Genomic DNA, 19,480 nt, shown 5'->3' on the forward strand with positions numbered 1-19,480 from the left:
GATAATAATGGGATAAAGGTGCGGGAGGGGAAAGAAAAAGTAAATAGTCATACTTGGCGATAGAGAGTTTGCAACGTGAGCTTTTGACGTGAATTAATGGTCCCAGCGGGCATCGAATGCGCGCCACTCTGGCGCGCGTATTTCGTTCACGATTTTCACTTCGTTCGTAATGGCACCGCGCGAGGAATATTTCGTGTCCCCTGTTATTGTGATTTGTTTGGCTGTTGTAGAATGCGTCGAATTGAAAGTTATCGGCGTTATTCACTCGTGTCCGCGAGTCTCTAAGTTTTCCATATAAAAATTGCGAGATTATTGCGTTTTTCCAAAGTTTATAATCGATAACTCGCCCTCGATGTATCCTTTGATACATCTCTATTACGGTCGTTGAGGGAATTGGTTGATATTTACTTTTGTCACCGATAACAATCTAATAATTCGATATTTCGTGTATATAACATTTTCTTTCGGATCCCAGAGAGAAATTCTGTCTAATTATCGATATATATATCCAAATCGATGGAGAAACAAATTTTTCGATGGAAATTTTGCGATATAATTTGAGAAAAATTGAACGTCACGTAATCCAACGTTCCTTCGTAACGAAACTTCGTAAGACCTTCAATTTATCGCGTCTCCAGCTTCCGTTTAACAAATATAATCGACTCGTCAGATTGAAATTTTAACCGAGTTAACGCGCCGGTTGACTACGCCATCAACTTCCAAACCGTTGCACAATTCGAAGATTCGAGAGAGTATCGGATAGAGCGGGGAACAAAATTCTCTGAGTCTGGAGAAACGCGGATAACGAATTCCTGGGACGACGAGGCTGGGACGAATCGAGTTTAAAGTTTTGGACGAGCCCCCGTCTAACTAGCGTTTAACTCCCGCGATGCCTCTCCTCCTTCCGCCAGATTAGAGCCGTCACGAATGCATCGAATTAGCCCGTCAATTTTCGGGGATGTAGTCAAACTCGCGACAAGAATCGAGTTTACTTCCGTTTGCGCGGGGAATTTCCTAGATGCGGTTCGCGGGGCCGCGTGCCTTTTAATCGTGGAGACGAGACAGGCGAGAGAGTTCCGATTACAGCGATGGAAACTCTCCACTCTCTCGTTACGCGCGCCGACTTGTGCCCCGCGTTCAATTAACACGCGGCTTCGATGCTCTCCAACGACGTGTTCGCCGCGCCGAGTCGAGAGGGTGGAGATGAGCGATTAAAGAGGCTCGTATCTTCGATATTTTCCACGAATCTCTTCTTGATTCGAAATACGAGTCGAAGGAAAATGTTTAAACGCACTTTTTGATATTGTATGAATATTGTATAAATTCTAAGTTTTTCACGTAATCTGGGATATCGATGGAAAGTGATCGTTACGATTTTTAAACGAATTTCGATGATTCCATACGACTTCAATTTTGACTTTATGACCTTTCATTCCCTTTTTTCTTCTTTCTTTTTTTTAAATATTAAGTTTACGTCTCTGAACGAATATTTTATCGAGCGGACTGAGGGAAATTTGATTCGTTTATAATTCATTTGTAAGATGTCCTTCGTATATCTTTTCTTTTTTTCCAAATATATATATAAACTCCATATTTCGAAATATTCGATTCCTGATAATACCACGTTTGAATTTCGCGTCATGTCGATCCAAAAACTAGCTTTTTACACTTACTCCTAGCTATTGACCGTAGCAATACGAATACGAAGCAAATGGATTAAATTTGAAGAAGAATTTCCTTTCAGGATACTCGATGAAATTTTCGTTCAGAGATATAAATTTAATATTAAAAAAAAAAAAATAGAAAAGAGTAATTACTTGCAAAAAGCACAAAAATCGAGATATGCAACAATAGTAGATTAAGATAGAATGGAACACGAAACGACAATAAAATATTTGTAATCTCCCGTGGCCAACGTATCCAAACTTCATTTTTATCTATAAAATCGGAACCGATCAACACGGATCAACTGCGCAACTTCGATCAAGCACCGCGCGAAACACTTTTCAAATTTTTAAACCCCGACGTCCCTTCGAAATAATCGCATCGACGCATATCGGTTAGGAAATTTTTAAAACAAGGGGACGAGAGGGATCCGAGTGGAACGAGTTCAAAGTTGTGACGGATCGCTTTTCACGTTCACGTGAAAGTTCAAGTTTCCAGAACAGACAGCGGTTTAATTCGACGTCGTTTCGTAGCCTATCGTCGTGGTTCAGTCAGTTTTCCAGTCGCGTCGCGTCTTGGATCAACTCCAATTATCGACTTTTATTTCGTGCCTTAAAATAACAATCCCTCGTCGCTCTTCGTTCTTATCGGGATCTCTCTTTCCCACCCTCGAGAATCCTATTAAATTTTATAAGACGTTCATACACACCCTGTTTTCTTTCATTTCCCATTTTTACGTGTTAAAGATTAAAGACAAAAGTAATTTAAAACCTAACTTTGATAAATATTTGCGAAACATACCATCCACCGGTATCGTTGGTTTTTTTAATAAATTGCGAGATCGTCACGTTTTACTCGGTCGTTGTTTATTAAAGAGTTAATTACGTAACCTCGATCTAAACTCGATCGATGAATCGCAATGACGGAAATTGAATAAATTTTTGTTCTTCTTTGAATCTAGAACAGAAGAAGAAATATTTTTGTTAATAATTTTTTTATTGAACGAGGAAAGAGAAGAAAAATGTTGACGAGATATTAAAAAACCATATCACGAAAACTGTCGTTTCAACGTGTGGAATAAGAACGGATATTTTACGACACAGGTTCCCCAGTTTCGAGAATATTTAATGACATAAGCGTGGTTGGTACGAGTTATTGTAGTTTATTGCGGAGGGACCGTTCCGAGATTTAATAAGATTCTTTATGGCTTCTCGAGGTCAACGCCGATTGACTTATGACCTCGAACATGAAAGTTTACGACACGGATAGGAATTTCTAATGCGGAATAACGGGGCAGAATATTAAGACAGTTTCCAGAGGTAAACGTGAAATTTGTATCATATTATGGTAAACGCTTAACTTTTGTAAATTTCATTCAATGATACATCATTGTGATTACACCGCGTATTAAAAGAAAAATTTAATCGTGGACAATTTTTCAATCAATCAAAATAAAAGAATTCCACGATTTTTCCATCTGAATTTTATCATTAAAATCAGAAACTATTTTCTTAATTCCATTTAATATATATATATGTAAAAAAAAATGAATAGATTATCTTCGAACAGATTATTCACAAAAAAAAAAAAAGAGAACGTTACCATCCCACGAAAGTCTCACGTTAAAAACAAAAATACCAGATTCCTGCGTCACGTTTCCCGTTCTGTTTGACGTGAGATGAGCGGCCACGCGAAACATCGAATTAGCTACACGTCATTTTCCGCATTAGCCGATCGCTGGCAGACGCAAATATACGTTTCGACTATGGCTGCATACACGAACGCCCTCTACACGCGCGCGCGCGCGCACAGTGTACAGCAGTGCACAGCATGGCGGAACCGCACGTCACGATCGCGCAACGCGTTCACGTACCGAGATTTTACAGGCAATTAGGTTGTCGTATCTTTCGCGGGGGAAATCGGTGACGTTTGTTTCGCGTGTTCGACTTTTTTTTTCCCCGTCCTCCATTTTCTCTATTTTCTTCTCCCCCTCCCCCTTTTTTACCTTTCTGGATTAGTTTTTTTTTCTTTCTTTTTTTTTTTTTTTCGCCTCGGTTCCCCACATCACGATTAACAATTTATCGAAAGCCGTAAACCGTGAAATAGATCGTCGGTCTTCTAGAAAATTGCTACTACGGTGTATTCGATTGAAAGTTTTGTTTATACGCGTATCGCGAAATCTGTTTGTCCGAGGAACATGTTTTCGCCGCACAATGCAGTCCCGTTTGACACGCGCGGAAATCCCGCCGAGGAAATTGAACAAATCTCGTAGGCGGCGCGCAGGGTGCGGCGGGGGGAAAAATTGAAATCGCCCAACCACGCGCGCTCCTCGTGTTACAAAGGGGATTCGCGTACGCGTGTGATAGTTTTTTATCTCCTTTTTTTTCTTCTTCTTTTTCCTTTTTTTTTTTTCATTTATTTTCGGGGGAACGTACGCATTTATCAAATTTGTTTGAAAATAGGTGGAAAAACTCTTTTTATTTTTATTCTCCACGGTGTGGAATATTTTAGATCGTGGTATAAGGGATAATTCTGCCCCTAAAAAAAAAGTGAAATAGATACGTGGAGGAGCGTTTTCCTTGGTATCGTTATTGCAATATATTCTTTCTGGAATCATTATGATATTTTCGCAACGTTAGGATTCATTTTTATATTTCGTAATGGCACGAACTATTATTTTCGTAATCAACATTGTATTTTATTATTCGAATAAAATGAATAAAAATTTCTATATGAATCTACGTTAGCAATAGTGAATCTAGAAGGACTGTTAAAAACAATTAGAATTAAGTCCCAATTAAGAGATTGTACAACTTTTATAAAAGATATTTTATCCCAAAAATATATAACATTAGTTGAATTAATTTCAAGCAACTAATTTCTGTTTTGCAAAGTTTTATTTCCGTTAGTAAGAAAAAAAAATACTGACGTGCCATTATAAAAATTAATCGTAATAATATATGCAAAATTATCTTTTCTTTTTATCTATATTCCCCTAAAATAAGCTCAACTTAAGAAAAAAAAAAATTAAATCTACATTAGCAGGACGTGATACAAAAAAAAAAAGTTATACAAAAATATTTTCCAAAATCTCCTATTCATCGAATAAATTCATCCTCTCTGCTTCAAAAGTTCGTCCCCCTTTTTTTTCATCGGATCCATCCGGCACAATGGATCCTCTTTAATCCGATGAACCTAACTGACCGTCGTACGCGGAACAGTCGGAACAAACCGGATGTGGAGGTTGATTTTACGAGCCACCGTATAAATGTACACAGTTTAAAACGCGAAACCGATTAAGAGGGACGGGACCTGTGTATACTTTGAACCGGCTATTCCGGTTTAACCCGCGTAATTTTTTCCCTCCCCTGTTTAATGTTAATGTTTATCTCCGAATCTATTTTCTAATCCAGTAAACTTCATCGATCAATATTCCAACCTGCTTTCCCAATAAATTATCGTGGCCGCGACGATCGTTTGCAACGTTCACAACAATTGTAACAGCTTTGTCAGATTTTCTTGTTTCTTGTTTTAATCTTTGTATTTCGTCAACAATTAAAATATAAATGAACGATTATCTTCTCTCTGTCTCCGAACAAAAGAAGAAAATGTTAGCGGTTAATAGTTTTAAGAGCTTTTAAAACTCTTGCACGTCCCAAGGGAGGAGAGAAGAAGTCAGAGAAGTCGAGAGATGCGTAACGTTGATTCTGAGAATTTTCTAAAGAGAGTAAGGGAAGATTATGGTGGCATCAAGCTCGATGAATTATCGGTGAGAGAATGTTTCATAAACCCAATGTTTTGCCGCGTTGAGATTTGCGGCGTTAAGAAATGGGTTTTCACTGAAAAGAGCGGTGTTCGTCGAGAACGAAGAGTAAAAAAGAAAAGAAAAGAGAGAGAGCGAGTAACAACGTACGATCCGACCAGATAATACTCTCTCTTTCTCTCTCTCTCTCTCTTTCTCACGGTTCAACGAGCAAAAGCTCTTTAATCGAGGGAAAATAAAAGGAAGAAGGTGAATCAATGATGCACGTCGAACATTGTGGAATGGGGGATAGAGGAACGTGGGAAACAGGGGGTAGGAGAAGGGGGAGAGGAAGGTCTCTCTATGAACGGGATCATCGAATCGTATCCGCAACCTCTCGACGCCCCTCGATCGCGATCCGCCTTGGATTCAGCAATCCTCCCCCCCTTATCGCTTTATTCCTTCGATAGAGGCGGAGGAATATAAGGGGGAGGGATCGATTCGACTGGACGATTGTGATTCTTTCGCGGTCCAAGTTGGATATCGGTGGTTGATAGAGCTGCAGACTTCGTGCCCTGGCACGACTTGATTGCACGCCAAAGATATCGGATCTATCTTCTTCTTCTTCTTCTTCTTCTTGGTTCGAAAATGGAAGGAGAGGAAGTGAGAAAGCAAGAGATTTTCCTCTTCTCTTCTCATATATGGCTCATTTCTGATATTATTCTTGTTCCTTCTTCTTCTTCTTCTTCTTCTTGTTCTTCTTCCTGGTTCGAAAATAGGAGGAGAGGAGGTGAAAAAGTAGGAGATTTCCCCCTCTCCTTCTCATATACGTGGTTCATTTCTGATTTTATTCTCGTTCCTTCTTCTTGTTCTTCTTCTTAGTTCGAAAATGGGAGGAGAAAGAAAGAAAAAGATTTTCCCTTTCCTTTCTCGTATACGTGGCTCATTTCTGATATTATTCTTGTTCCTTCTTCTTCTTCTTCTTCTTGATTCGAAAATGGGAGGAGAGAAAGAAGGAGACCTTCCTCTTTTCTCCTCACATACGTGGCTCATTTCTGACGTTATTCTCGTTCCCTCTTCTTCTCCTTTTTCTTCTTGGTTTGAAAATGGAAGGAGAGGAGGTGAGAAAGAAAAAGATTTTCCCTTTCCTTTCTCGTATACGTGGCTCATTTCTGATATTATTCTTGTTCCTTCTTCTTCTTCTTCTTGGTTCGAAAATGGAAGGAGAGGAGGTGAGAAAGAAGGAGACCTTCCTCTTCCCTCCTTACATACGTGGTTCATTTCTGACGTTATTCTGGTTTCTCAATCGTTTGTTTATGCAACGAGTGTACGAATATTTCTCGAGGATAGGCAAGATTTACATTCCGCGACGAGGAATGGAAAATATTTTTTTCGAGTTTGAAGATTCTTTTTCCGTTAGGAGGATTGAACAAAGAATCTGAAAAATGAAATTTAAATAATAATAAATAAATTTATAATTATTGGAATTATTCTAATCGTAATCTTCTAATGAATATATAAATATTGTCTGTATAGATGATTCTAATTGAACTATGTATTAATTTCATCAATAAAATAAAAAAAAATCGTCGTGTCTTTCACTAATTATTACACCTTTCAAGATTTAAGAATTTAATTTATTTACCTCGATAAGAACCGCATAAAGAAAAAGTACGACTTCGAATTTCTGTAAAAGACAAGACAAAGAAAAAACAATGCAGAATTCCACGCTATATTTCTCCTCCCCACCGATTTCGGATTCTAAAAGCGTATCCTCATTCTCAAACAATCCGTACGAGACGGAATCGCGTTTCCGCGCGAGCGCGGCTCGCGAGCCGCAATCTTAAAAGTAGTTCTCGCGCAACGTCGTTCCCTCTTCCTTTTTCCCTTTCAGATTTCCGTAAAAGAAATCCGTGGAGAGATTGGGTCTACACGGGGTATAGCTTCCCTTCTCCCGTCGTTGGTCGCAATTAAAGGGAAACGATTCCTAATGCGTTTACCCCGTCAACCCTTTAAAATTTGCATTTAAACATTTCATCCTTTGGATAAACCGTGGCTCAATGCCCGGTATATATATATACAGATATATATATATACCCGGGAATACGTAGAAATCTGAATTCCTCGGATGGTCCGCTCAAAGGGCCCCGGTCAAAAAGGACGGAGAGCTCTTTTCACGGAGCGGAGTAATCCACTAACGGCTGATACCGTTTCAACAGCCACAGACCGCGTATATACGGTCCCTCTGAGCGTATTCTATTAAATGCACTAACTCGCAAGACAGTTTTCGTCCGGGGGAAAGGGAGGAGGAGAAGTCTTTTCCCTCTTTTCCCCGCTGAAATTCAAAGAGGACGGCCCAGACGAGCCGATCCAGTCTTCGCTAAACACTGTCGTTGTCGATTCAATCTAATTTCTTCCACACTTTTCTTTCTTCTTCTTCTTCTTCTTCTTCCTTTTTCTTCTTCTTCTTCTTTTTTTTTTTGGAAACGAGTGTTGCCACACGCGCTCTCGCGCCACGCTGTTCTCGGCGTTTCCTCTTGTGGAATATAGGCATTGAGATTAATTTTCTCGAAAATTATCCGCTCTTTTCCATGGTTGGTGGGTACTTTTTTTTTTCTTTTTGGATATGGAGTAAATGTTTCAATTTAATCCGTGGGAATGGGAATTTATATTATATTATTCGTTGAAGGTATGTAAAAATAGTTGAAGCGAGTGATAATTAGCTTTTCTGTAAAAAGTAATAATGATAATTTTGAATGTGCTAATTGATGGAATATATATATATTTCTTGTATAGTTTCTTTGAAAAATGAAAAAAATGTTTTCAAATAATATCCTTTGTATTCCAAGCAATTACTCTAGCCGTAAGAGTAGGTACATTTGGCTTCCAAAAAATCCAAAGAGTTAATTAACGTGCCTTAAAACCTAGTTTTAAGACTGATTGTAACCGAAAGGAACGAGAGTAAAAATAGGTTGGAAAGAAACACACAATTGGACGCGGTTTTTCAAAGACCGGGTTCGGTCTTTCGAGCTTCAAAATTACGTCGATTCGAGGCTCGAAATTATCATCCGCCCAACCGGTATTTCCACCGTATTTTCCCAATTAATTCGAGAAAAACTCGGCGTGGCAAAAAGCTGCGCAGCAAAAAACTTGTTCCAACGAAAAATATTATTCAAATAATATCCTACAACGGAACATATTTCATTTTTCAACCCCCGGCCGTTTTTGTTCTTTGTTTATAACGATTTCTATGAATCGGTGTACCGTTACCGATGCAGCGCAGATAAAATGTAAACAACATTTCCGGCCTCACCCTCCTTTATTTATTACGTTTCATGCGCCGCCTGATATATATTTATATTATCATTTACATACTCACCTTCCCACTTGTTTCCTCGTTCTCCCCCTCCACAACGAAAATATATATATGTATGTATGTATGTGTATATACGTCCGACTACATTTTATTCATAATTTCGGACCACGAGGAGAAGGGAAAATCGATGCGAAACTCAGATTACATGCGCGTGTACTTTCCATCTTCCGTGGTACACCTACATACGCATCCTTCGTATTCCTTTTCTGCTCTAGTTTCATATTCAAACGATTGTAATTTAAAATACTTTTCATTATATAGAATGAGGGAAGATTGAAATCTTAAAAAATTCATGACTCGGTGTATATTAATCTCGGCAACTTTTCATAATTCTCAGATCTCTGAAAAAGTATTACATCTTATGCAAAATTTATTCCCAACGAAATAAAAAGGTTTAAATAATAATTTTTCGAACCAAAAATTTTTTTTTTACTACCGTCATTTTGATATACGTTCATTCGCTTTTGATCGATGCAAATATATATTTGCAGGCATGAGATGAGAAGTTGAAGAGGGAGAAGAAGTTGGTCTTTTGGGCAAAAGAAATTTTTATAGATTTTTCGGCAATGCAATTAGATGTGTCGGCAATTTTAAACGTTTTTCCCGAAACCGTTTTGGCCTTTAAACTGAGGATGTAATTAAAAACTTTTATCAATCATTTTGATATTAACGCCAATGCGCGTTAATAATTGATCCATTTATCTCTACATTGATTATACCCTTCTACCCTTTCCATTCAAAATTAATATCATCAATATTTTACTTCAATCTTGTATATCATTCAATATTTTCACTTTACACCGAAACTGATTGAAATAATCGAAAAATCGATAATTACATTAATTACGCTCAAAAGCGTGATAAATTCATTTGTACAAAACATTTATACATAAAACAATCTATATATTTAATAATTAGGTCAACGATACGTTATTAATAAAAATATCATTTTCTATTCTAATCCCATATTCAACAATTAACTCGTTTTCCTTTCCAAAAGATCGAAACAGCAACACATAGATCAAGCGTGATAAATTCATTTGTACAAAACGCTCGATGCGTATACTTAATTATTAACCCAACAATATTATTTCAATAAAAGTAACATTTTCGATTCTAATCCCATATTCGCGTGTAATTCAATTTTCCCTTTCTAGAAGATGAAAATGGCGGTATCGCGGCGGGCCAGTCACCGTGTCGCGTCAATAAAGCTGGAAATTAAGTTAATACAAATTCTGGGCCGATTTCCGGGGTGGTTTCGCGATTTGATTCCCGCTGCCGCAGCGAATTTCTAGATTGCTAACAAAATTAAGTCTCTGGGCGAGCCAATAGTTTCGCGTCAGCCCCGGCGGTGAAATATTTCCCTGTTTCTCGCCCCTCCCCGCGCGAGATCGAATTCGCCGAAAGCGCCGAAGGCCGAGGCGCTCAAAACGAAAAAAGAAAAAAAAAAAAAAAGAAAAACCAAAGGAAACGGAATTAAATGGAGGAGGAAACGAAGAACGAGAAAGGAAGAAAGGGGGGACAAAGGGGGGAGAGGCTGACGCAGTGAGAAAAAAAAAGGAAAAAAAAAAAAAAAGAAACGACGAGGCATTAGCGAGGCGCGATTCCGGCGGCACGGTATTCAGCATTTTTCAGCGCGATGGATATCGAGTTAAATTTAATGCAATTTCACGTTACATTATTCCGATAATCTTATCGCGCGTCATTGCCTATTGGACTTATGGAAGGGCTTTTATCTTCCGCCCGCTTGTACCCGCCTCCGTCGGTTCAGTTATCGCATTATTTCGCGCCCGATAGTTATTAATCGAATACCGATACAGCCCGAATAAATAGAAACTTCCGTTGAAATTGGAATTATCGAGCCGATCCGAGCTCCATCTCTGCCCCTCGCGTTTTTCGCGTGCCTGCGACAAGGAATCATGGATCGTGGATGCTGGATGCTATTTCTTTCTTTCTTTTTTCTTTTTTTTTTTAACGATAGTCGGTTATCCAACTCGTGCCAACTCGGAAGGGAGTTTATCGGATTAAATTATTCTTCGAAGCAGTGTACGTTCGAATGGTGAACGAGAATATTTCTTGCTCGGATCTTTGGATAAAGATTGTTCTGGATGAATTATTGCCTTTCGATATTGCTGCTGTCGTGTTTCTCGGTGTAGGAAGAAAGGTTTGGAAAGGAAAAGTCGAAACGAGCGTTTTAATCCATCGAACGGCGATGTGGGTTGATATCGTTGAAAGAAATTATATAAAGCCCAACTCAGAGCAACCGAATTAATGATTTTTTTCCACGTAAATGCCTCTTTTATGGGAACAACGTTCTCACCTTTGCCTGTTCTTTATGGAATCCTATCTACAAAAAGAAACTGGTAATTAATTTATAAAAAGAGAAAACAAAAATAAGCGGCTGCATCCATTAACGTATTAAAAAAACATGTTTTCCACCTTCGCATTTCCTTTCCAGTCCTCCTTGCGTTACACCTCCTTTCGAAACCTTTAACTTTTTTATCTGAAACTTTTATTTTATTAATAATAACACCAATTTAAATTAAACGATACGTCTTAACTTATCCTGTTTTTCGTCACAGCATCGAGGAAACAGAGAGGGGAGGAAAAAATCTCCTTTGCTTTACCTACTTATATCTACAAATTCCGATAGAAGTATCTTCTGCATAAAAAGACGGATAAAGAAGATATCTCGCTCCCTCTACTATTCAACCTTTTATCGCGCCATTAATTTTTAATACCAAGCGATAAGATAGTACTTTTGTCGAGGAAACAAAATGGCAAACATTGTTCTTTCCGATTGCGCGATAAAACTTTGAACAGTATCTCTTTCGTCTTTTCTTTTTCTTCTTTTTCTTCTTTATTTTTTTTTTTTCTATTTACCTTTTAAGATCGTCGGATTATCCCATTGAGAAGTGTTTAAAATTTCCGACTTTTCTCTCGCTTCGATCGTGCCAAGTGGATCATGCAGATCGTGCTCTTTGTGCAGTGGCCATTGGCCATTGAATTCGTTCATGGACAAAGTTGATATAACGTAAACGTATCGAGACCATTTCACGCTCTCCCAACGGATGCAACGTTATTCGATCGTAAGGAAGCTGGATATTCTCTCTCCAATCTCGAGCATCCCTCTTCATAAATCCTGACCTCGATGTATTGATGTATGAATGCGAGATGTATGAATCCATTAAATCAGAGCGAGATATCTTCTTCTGGGAACGAGACTCGCGATAGTGCTTGTCTTATTTCGTGTTTGCCAATGTGAGAGCGTTGTTAGAAGATTGTCTATCCATAATAATTCGTAACGATAAAATTAATTTTAATTGTAATATTTCTTTGAGTGTATTTCTTCTATATATATATATTTTAGATCATTTCATTCTTAGAATTGTTTGTTGTCCTCGCTATTATCTATAATTCCAGACCCATTGTTAGAAGCTTCGTTTTCAGTGTTGCTCACAGCTTTTACCAATGTACATAACTTTATTCTTAGAATTGCTTTGCTTTCAGCATTAGCCTCCTCTTTAACTTTGGTTTTAACGTTACCTACAGCTTTGCTTTGAGCATACCCAAAACTTTATTCTCAGCATTGCCTGCTCTTCTGAATATTTTCTATAGTTTATGTATAAAAGTTTCCTTCTGAGCTTTATTATCAGAGCTTTATTTCAGCATTATTAATAGTTTTGATCTTAACGTTGCTCAAAGCTTTGTGTTATTCTCAGCTTTGCTCTTTGTCTCCAGTATTATTAATTACTTTATTCTCAGTATTGACTATTGCTCTGAACATTTTCTATAATTTATATATAAAAGTTTTATTTCTGTTCTGAGCACTTTATCTATTAATAATCGTGATCTTAGCATAGCTCTGGAAAACTTTTTATTACTCATTCTTCCTCAGCATTATCCATAACTTTGTGATATTATTAATTATTTTATCACTCTCAGCGTTGCCTACAGATAGCTAATAAGTGTATCAATGTAATGTTCACAGAAATGAAACATGTTTTATATATAATATAAATAGACAGAGAATGAAAAAAGAAAGGAAGAAAGAAAGAAAACATAAGGCCAATTGTTCTTTCTAGAAGAATTTTTTTTCGCGAGAAAACAAATATTTACTTCGATTTACGTTGAAGTCGCGAGGTTGTAATAACATCTTCCTCCCATCCCTTCTCATCCTGTTCCACTTTGCTTTTCATTATTCCCGATAAAACTGTAGATCTTGGTTACAATTTCACTGGTATCGCGTCAAGTTAATCCTCCTTGACTCGAGTAAATGGCCTGTTTATCTGTGAAATTGTTCGAATATAGCCGGTATTTGCGGTCCCAAGTACCAATCCAACGGTGAAATTGCGAAATAGCTCGCGATTGTGTCGCGAGAAATTAAACGCAGGATTAAAAGTGTAAGGAGGGGAGATGAGACGGAGAATTAGAGACAGAAATTTTGCATTATATATTCTTTCGAGATAAGAATCCGCGAAAAGAGGCGGGAGACTCGTAAAGCTAAAAACTTCTCTCTACGAAAACCAACCATTAACGCGTTAACCCTTTTAGGAATAAATTCTTTCTTCGGTCTTGTTGAGAAGAAGTTATTAGTATTAACGGCCGCTGATGTAGTACTTCGTCTTTTCGTGGCTGTAATTATGAAAAAAAAAAGAAGAAGAAGAAAAAATAAAAAAAGGAAAATTTTCTCTTCTTCTTGAAATTTGTTCCACCAGTTAAGAGCAACGAGCGATACAAATTGTGACTAAAAAGCAAACTTTTTCATTCACGCTCCTTCCAGCAATTCTCAGTTTAATTGTAAAAATTATTCGAAAAAGAAAAATTTCCCTTTGATGACACATAACATCTGATAAAACAAATTCCTCTTGCGTATATTCCAAAACTAACTTCCAGACGATCGCCTATGATCGTTCCTCGACAAAATTAGACTCAACCCAACACAATACAATTCAATATATATATATATATATTCTCATCTCAATTCACAACACTAGAAAACCAGAGCAAAGAAAGAACCTCCCCCTCTTTCTCTCTCTCCATCCCAAGAACAATTCCTCCCAAAAATCCTCCCTCATTCAACCTCTCTCATCACCATTCACAATCATCCATAGAATCAAATCTCCCTCTCTCTCTCTCGTTCCCATTCTCTCTCCATCAATGCCCGCATCCTCTCGACGCGTTGGTCGCGCGATGGAAAGTCTTGTTCCAACCAGGAGGAGGGGGACTACGTTTAATCAGAAACTACCAGCGGCCTCTCTTCCCGTATCGGCGCCGTACGGACTCGCGTCAGCCCCCTCCCTCCCCGACACGAAGGAAAGACCTGCACCAGGAGGTGGCCCACCATTCGCCACGGAATCAACGCCTGGGGGGCGTTTGGCCGCCCGCCAAGAAACGAGCTGCTGGCGCGAGTATCGCCACCGATCCTTTATCGTCGCGGGGAAAAGACTGAAACGGGCAAGTCGCCTGGCCTGGACGCGAATAATCCCGAGACCAATTTGCCGCCGTTCAATCCACTGCTCGGCCGATCCTTGGCCTCGGCGCATCTCACGTCGATTTCGATCGCGGACCAACGAGCCTCCATCTCTTTCTCTCTCTTTTTGTGGGAGGTTTTCGGGGTGGTGGATGGATATCGCGGAGCCAGGACTCGCTTTTAACGAGACAGACGGAGGGGGAAAGTTCCAGAAGGAGGGAACTTCGACATTCTCTTCGAGTGGACTCGAAAAGTTGGTTTTAAGCCGTTATTAACGGATGCGTATCAACGTTGGCTCCGGCTTTTTGATAGGTTGACCGCTCGAGAGACAACCGACGTTTCGATTGTGTATGTGTGTGGAGGACGTGTTCTGGACGAAGGGGAAATTTCGAGGGATTTTTGGAGAGAGGAATGTTGCGAATTGGTTCGAGATTGGAATTTAATATTTTCGTATTCTTTTTTTTTTTTTTTTGGTTCTTAGGGAGATGTGTTTCGGGTAAAATTTCACTTCCAAACAATATTAAATTAAATCGTAATCGTAATGAGGAACGAGGAACGAATCTTTTAAATTTTATTTTCGTTCCATCTTCTTATATCTCGTGGAATGTGATTCATCTTCATGATTGTGGACGGGACAATTTTATTTTTATTATCTATCGATCGAATCGAAGAAAAGGATCGATCATTTTAAATGTTAGGATTTTTTCCCTATTCGTTCCTTCCATTACTGTTTATCGTTTTTGTGGAACATCGATTTATATTTTTTATTCAATGTCTCAATTTTCATTCCTAAGAATGATAACAAGTGAAAACAAGTGCTCTTTTTGTCCGGCCAACTTTCTTTGACAAATGGAAAGTTGTCTCTCTCGAGGTACAAATTAGATTTGAGATTTATTACTCGGGGATGGATTGTTGTCTTTGACGAAATTGTTGGGATGGTTGTTTGGATAGGTGTTTGATAGCGGGAGGATGGTGTTGATTAAGCGTAACGATTGATGGGTTTGCGCTTGGTCTCCGAGCTGGTTTAATGAAACACGTCTAAGAGAGCGGGCAGGAATTAGATGCCATTTGATTTGATACGGTTAACACGAGTTCGTAAATTGAATGATTGCGAGTCAGAGAACGTTCAAGAGTAATCGTCGATTCAATTTAAAAAATTGAGAGGGAAATTAGCCGAACGTTTTCTCTATAATTCATTTACGAGAATCAGGAGTGAAAAGACGATCGTGTAATTGATAATTTATCATGCGTCGAATAATCAATTTCCAAATTTTACAGCTATTCGTTTCGAGTTCTTACGAACAAGAGATTTTTATCAGAAAAATCTAATCTAATTTTAAATAAAAATTATATTCTTCCTTTTAAATTTATAGTCAATCAAAAATCAATTTCTACTCTCTTCGTTTCTCGTTTTTTTTTCGTTGAATTAAAAAATTCCTACTCTTTTTTCCGACAAATTTAGAAAAGTTGCTTCAGCATTAGCAATTTCGGTATTAATTTCACAATATTCCGTATCCACTTCTCCCTATATCCATCCCCAAAAGGAAAGGAATTCATAAAGTAGCCAATAGCGGGTTGGTACGAGTCCAAAGTATTAATCACGCTCGATCTAACAATCGCATTGGCATGCACCAACTGCAATCGTGTCTCCTATTGCAGTTATATATAACGTTCGAGTTAGACTCGGCCTAAGTGGATCTTAACGTATCATTGAACGATCTTAACGAGGCAGACGAGCGTTTCCTGGGGAAACTTTGCTATCCTCGAGTGCACTCCAAAGTCCATCTTAGACGATCATTAACGGATGCACGGTGTAATGATACGTGCTTCATCCGTGCTGATCCTATGAATGACGTCTCCGCCTCACAACGCTCCGACCAATAACAATTAACAAGCAACCGTGGTTTCAATGGTACCCCGTATGGGTACTCGAGTGGTAAACACGTTTTCAAAGGCAACGGCGGTCTTAATGCCCGATGATGGGCTCGAATGCTGTACCGTCTGGACGGTAGAGAAGGCAATTGAACAGGATCGAGGGACGTTTTGTAATTGCGTCAAATGGCATTAAAAATTTTCCAACGGAAAACGAGGACGGCCGCTGAGGGTGTTTCGTTTCGTTTGTTGCGTTTATAGCGTGCGCGGATGAAAAGAGAGGAAGAGAGAAACGTCTCTGCAATGTTCTTTTTTTTTTTTATTTAGATTTTGCAATTTCGCGTTTTGTAAAACTCTTCACATTTTCGAATTTCGATATTTAAAGGTATAGCATATGAGATCGCAAAGGGTACAATTTTTTATTTCCATTAAAGTTTAAGTTCAATGAGGTTGGGTTTAAGTTTAATTGAGTGGAGCAAACGTATCTTTTCTCTTTGTGTTACACTCCGTGTAATAATAATAATGTTGCAAACACGTTGTCCGCGGACACGTGTGCAGATACGTTTCTAGATATCTGCAGAACAGTTGACAGTATTTAGTAAGATACGCAACATGTTGTAATATGCTGCTCAAGATATAACTGTTCGCATACAATATTCTCGAACAATGTGTGCACACTGTGTGCACATTATTCCTGTATATTGTCCATATCTACTAACAGAATACCGTTGACTGTAGATCATCTTCAAACATGGAAAAAATTTATATAGAAACACGTGTCTAGAGTGATTTGATTATACGTCGAGTATAATAGCTGCAAATATTGATTTCTGAATGAATATTATAAATTATCAAATTTTCCTGATCTATTTTTCAGACTGAAGAAACTGAAGAAAACTAAAAATGCGTTATTCGATATATTTTCGTATATCGATTTGAAAACCGAAAGAAAATTTGACAAAGAGGAAACAAATGTTTTGAAAAATAAGAATATATAACACTTTTCACAGCTATTATATCATTATCTAATATCCTTCAGATATAGAAAAACCATGGAATTCGAAAACCTACACTTTTACCAAAAATCTAACTTAATTGTCTGCATTCCATATCAATTAAACGCAACGTCAATTTTTTTTCACAATTACGATAACAAAGAGCGGTACTGTTTCCTAAAAAATTAAATCTCCTTATAAAAATCGGAAAAAAATAATTTTGCGCGCGACGGTTCCGACCATCCAGAAAAGTGATAACTTTTCGAAATATTTATCAGGCGTAACGATCGATAACGAGGCTAAATAACGTGAAGCCTCCGTTAAGAAGGAGTGCGAACGTAATGGGCAGCTAGATGGGTTCGGGCTATAACGATTTCATCGTGGCCTCAATATTTCATCCTACGAATCTATCGTGCTCGAACGGAGCATCGTGGAGTAACTTTAACGAGCCAATCAGCCTCGCAGCAAGTTTAGCATTCCCGAGCGAGCCCGAAGGGTATCTTGAAAGCCTTATTACCGCCACGGTCAGCCTGTTAAGGCTCCTTTTGAAAATCCGATCGGTTCCCGAACAAAGCGGGATATCATACCGTAGCCATGGTACCTGCAACGACACTGTGTATCGAATTCCATCATGGATTTTCACGGGAAAATCCATTTCTCACCACGCCGATATCTGACTTTAATTTACCTGTATTATTAAGGATATTGGTTTCTGCACGGCTGCAACTCTCGCGCAACCACTCTCGTGCAATATCCTGTTAGACACATGGCCCACACATGTACATGGTATTCAACTATCAGAGATATTAGTCCGATTAAGCTCACGGACCATTGCCAAAACTGGCCGACTAATCGCTCCGTTCGAATCACCGTGCTCCCTTTGCAGGGGATAAAATTCGTCGAGTCGGTGTTGCCTCGGTTGGGAAGGGAAGAGGGTGCTCGTTTGTTGTGGAGTTATAGGTAATTGTGAGTGGGATCGCATCTTGGAGAATGAGTTGTGAGTTGGATGCAAGGCTGGCTGATTATCGGCTGATTCGAATCACTTCTTTTGTAAAGGAATGAAATTCTTTAAAGTTGAAGGGAAAAGGTTGCTTACTGTTTGTTGTGGAGTTGTAATTACGTAATTATCGATCGAATCTTTGCAGTTGCAGAATGTTATGAATGTTAAATGCAAGGGGGGTGGTTGATCATTGGCTGATTCGAATCACTGTGCTTCTTTTGTAGGGGACTCGTCGTTTATAATTATTGTTTCTTTAAAGGGAAAATGTTACTTCTTTCTTATTGTTTGTTAGAAAATGTAAGATCTGAAAATGTTTGAAATTTTAATTTTAATTAAATTTAATGTTCCGCGAAGAGATTCTAAAGGATATAAGTGAATTTATTGTGTCTCCGAATCTTCGTTCAATTTTCTTTTCGTTTCATTTTATTTTATTAATGGAAATAATTATTTTTAAGATATGTTGATCACATTCATAATATTAAAATAATTTAAGATTTCACCGTGTATGTTTCTGTGTTCACCGTGAATCCAATTAGAGTTCTGTTACATGTATTACAATTTTCAGGTGAAACTCTATTATTTAGCAGGAGCTAGGAGGAGCTCACGTTTACATTAACGTAAAATTGCCCTAGAATATATTAATAAGATTTCACAATGATATCGCATCTCGGTAATGAAATTTTCCATATTCCACCGCGCGAACAGTTCTTATTATCGCATTCTCAATTCGAGCAAACTTGAATAAATTCATATGAGACGTGAAATATAAATTGAACAGCCATAAATTTTTCTGAATTTTTGAAAAAATTCAAGGAACAAATGGAAATTCGCCCGGAGGCACAAATATACGTCGCATCATTTCTAAAAAATTTGATCGTTGTTTTTCTTAAAAAATAATTATTAAGAATAATAAAATTATTGACCTGTAAAACATCTCTTCAAATGATAGGAATTAAAATTACGTAAATACTGCAAGAGATATTTTAATTTTGTCTGTATATTTTTAATTAATCGCAAAGAAAAAAAAATAATAAGAACAATAATAAAGGATTCGAGTAATTCCACGATGGTGAACAAATCTTACACTATTCGTCACTTTCCAATCAAGGGTGAAAAATCACCTTCATCCCTCAACAACCATTACAGTTATCTAATTTAGCTTCCTTGGATTTATATCCTCTTTTTCTAATCTGAAAAACTTCGCCAAGAAAAGGCTTCGCGCAATTGAAAAGATAGAAGAAACTAGAAAATCGATTTTTAAAACAAGAAGAATTTATAAAAACTGGAAATAATTAATGAAATGCCCTACTTTAGGATCAACCGTTATAACGAGAAACAATATTAACACGAATAATAA

General features: G+C 38.0%; 1 protein-coding gene across 3 annotated transcripts in view; it reads right to left on the reverse strand.

The window, feature by feature from the left end:
• LOC107999418 (discoidin domain-containing receptor 2) overlaps positions 1–19,480 on the reverse strand; it is a 135,396-nt gene that overhangs the window by 101,206 nt on the left and 14,710 nt on the right. The window contains exon 2 of one of the 3 annotated variants that reach the window (XM_062077191.1): positions 2,467–2,622. The exons of the other annotated variants lie outside the window; for them this stretch is intronic. The gene's annotated coding sequence lies outside the window, so the exon portion shown is untranslated. The remainder of the gene's footprint in view (positions 1–2,466; positions 2,623–19,480) is intronic. 3 annotated transcript variants of the gene reach the window in all.

The sequence above is a fragment of the Apis cerana genome, linkage group LG7, assembly GCF_029169275.1.
Source record: "Apis cerana isolate GH-2021 linkage group LG7, AcerK_1.0, whole genome shotgun sequence".
NCBI lineage: Eukaryota > Metazoa > Arthropoda > Insecta > Hymenoptera > Apidae > Apis > Apis cerana.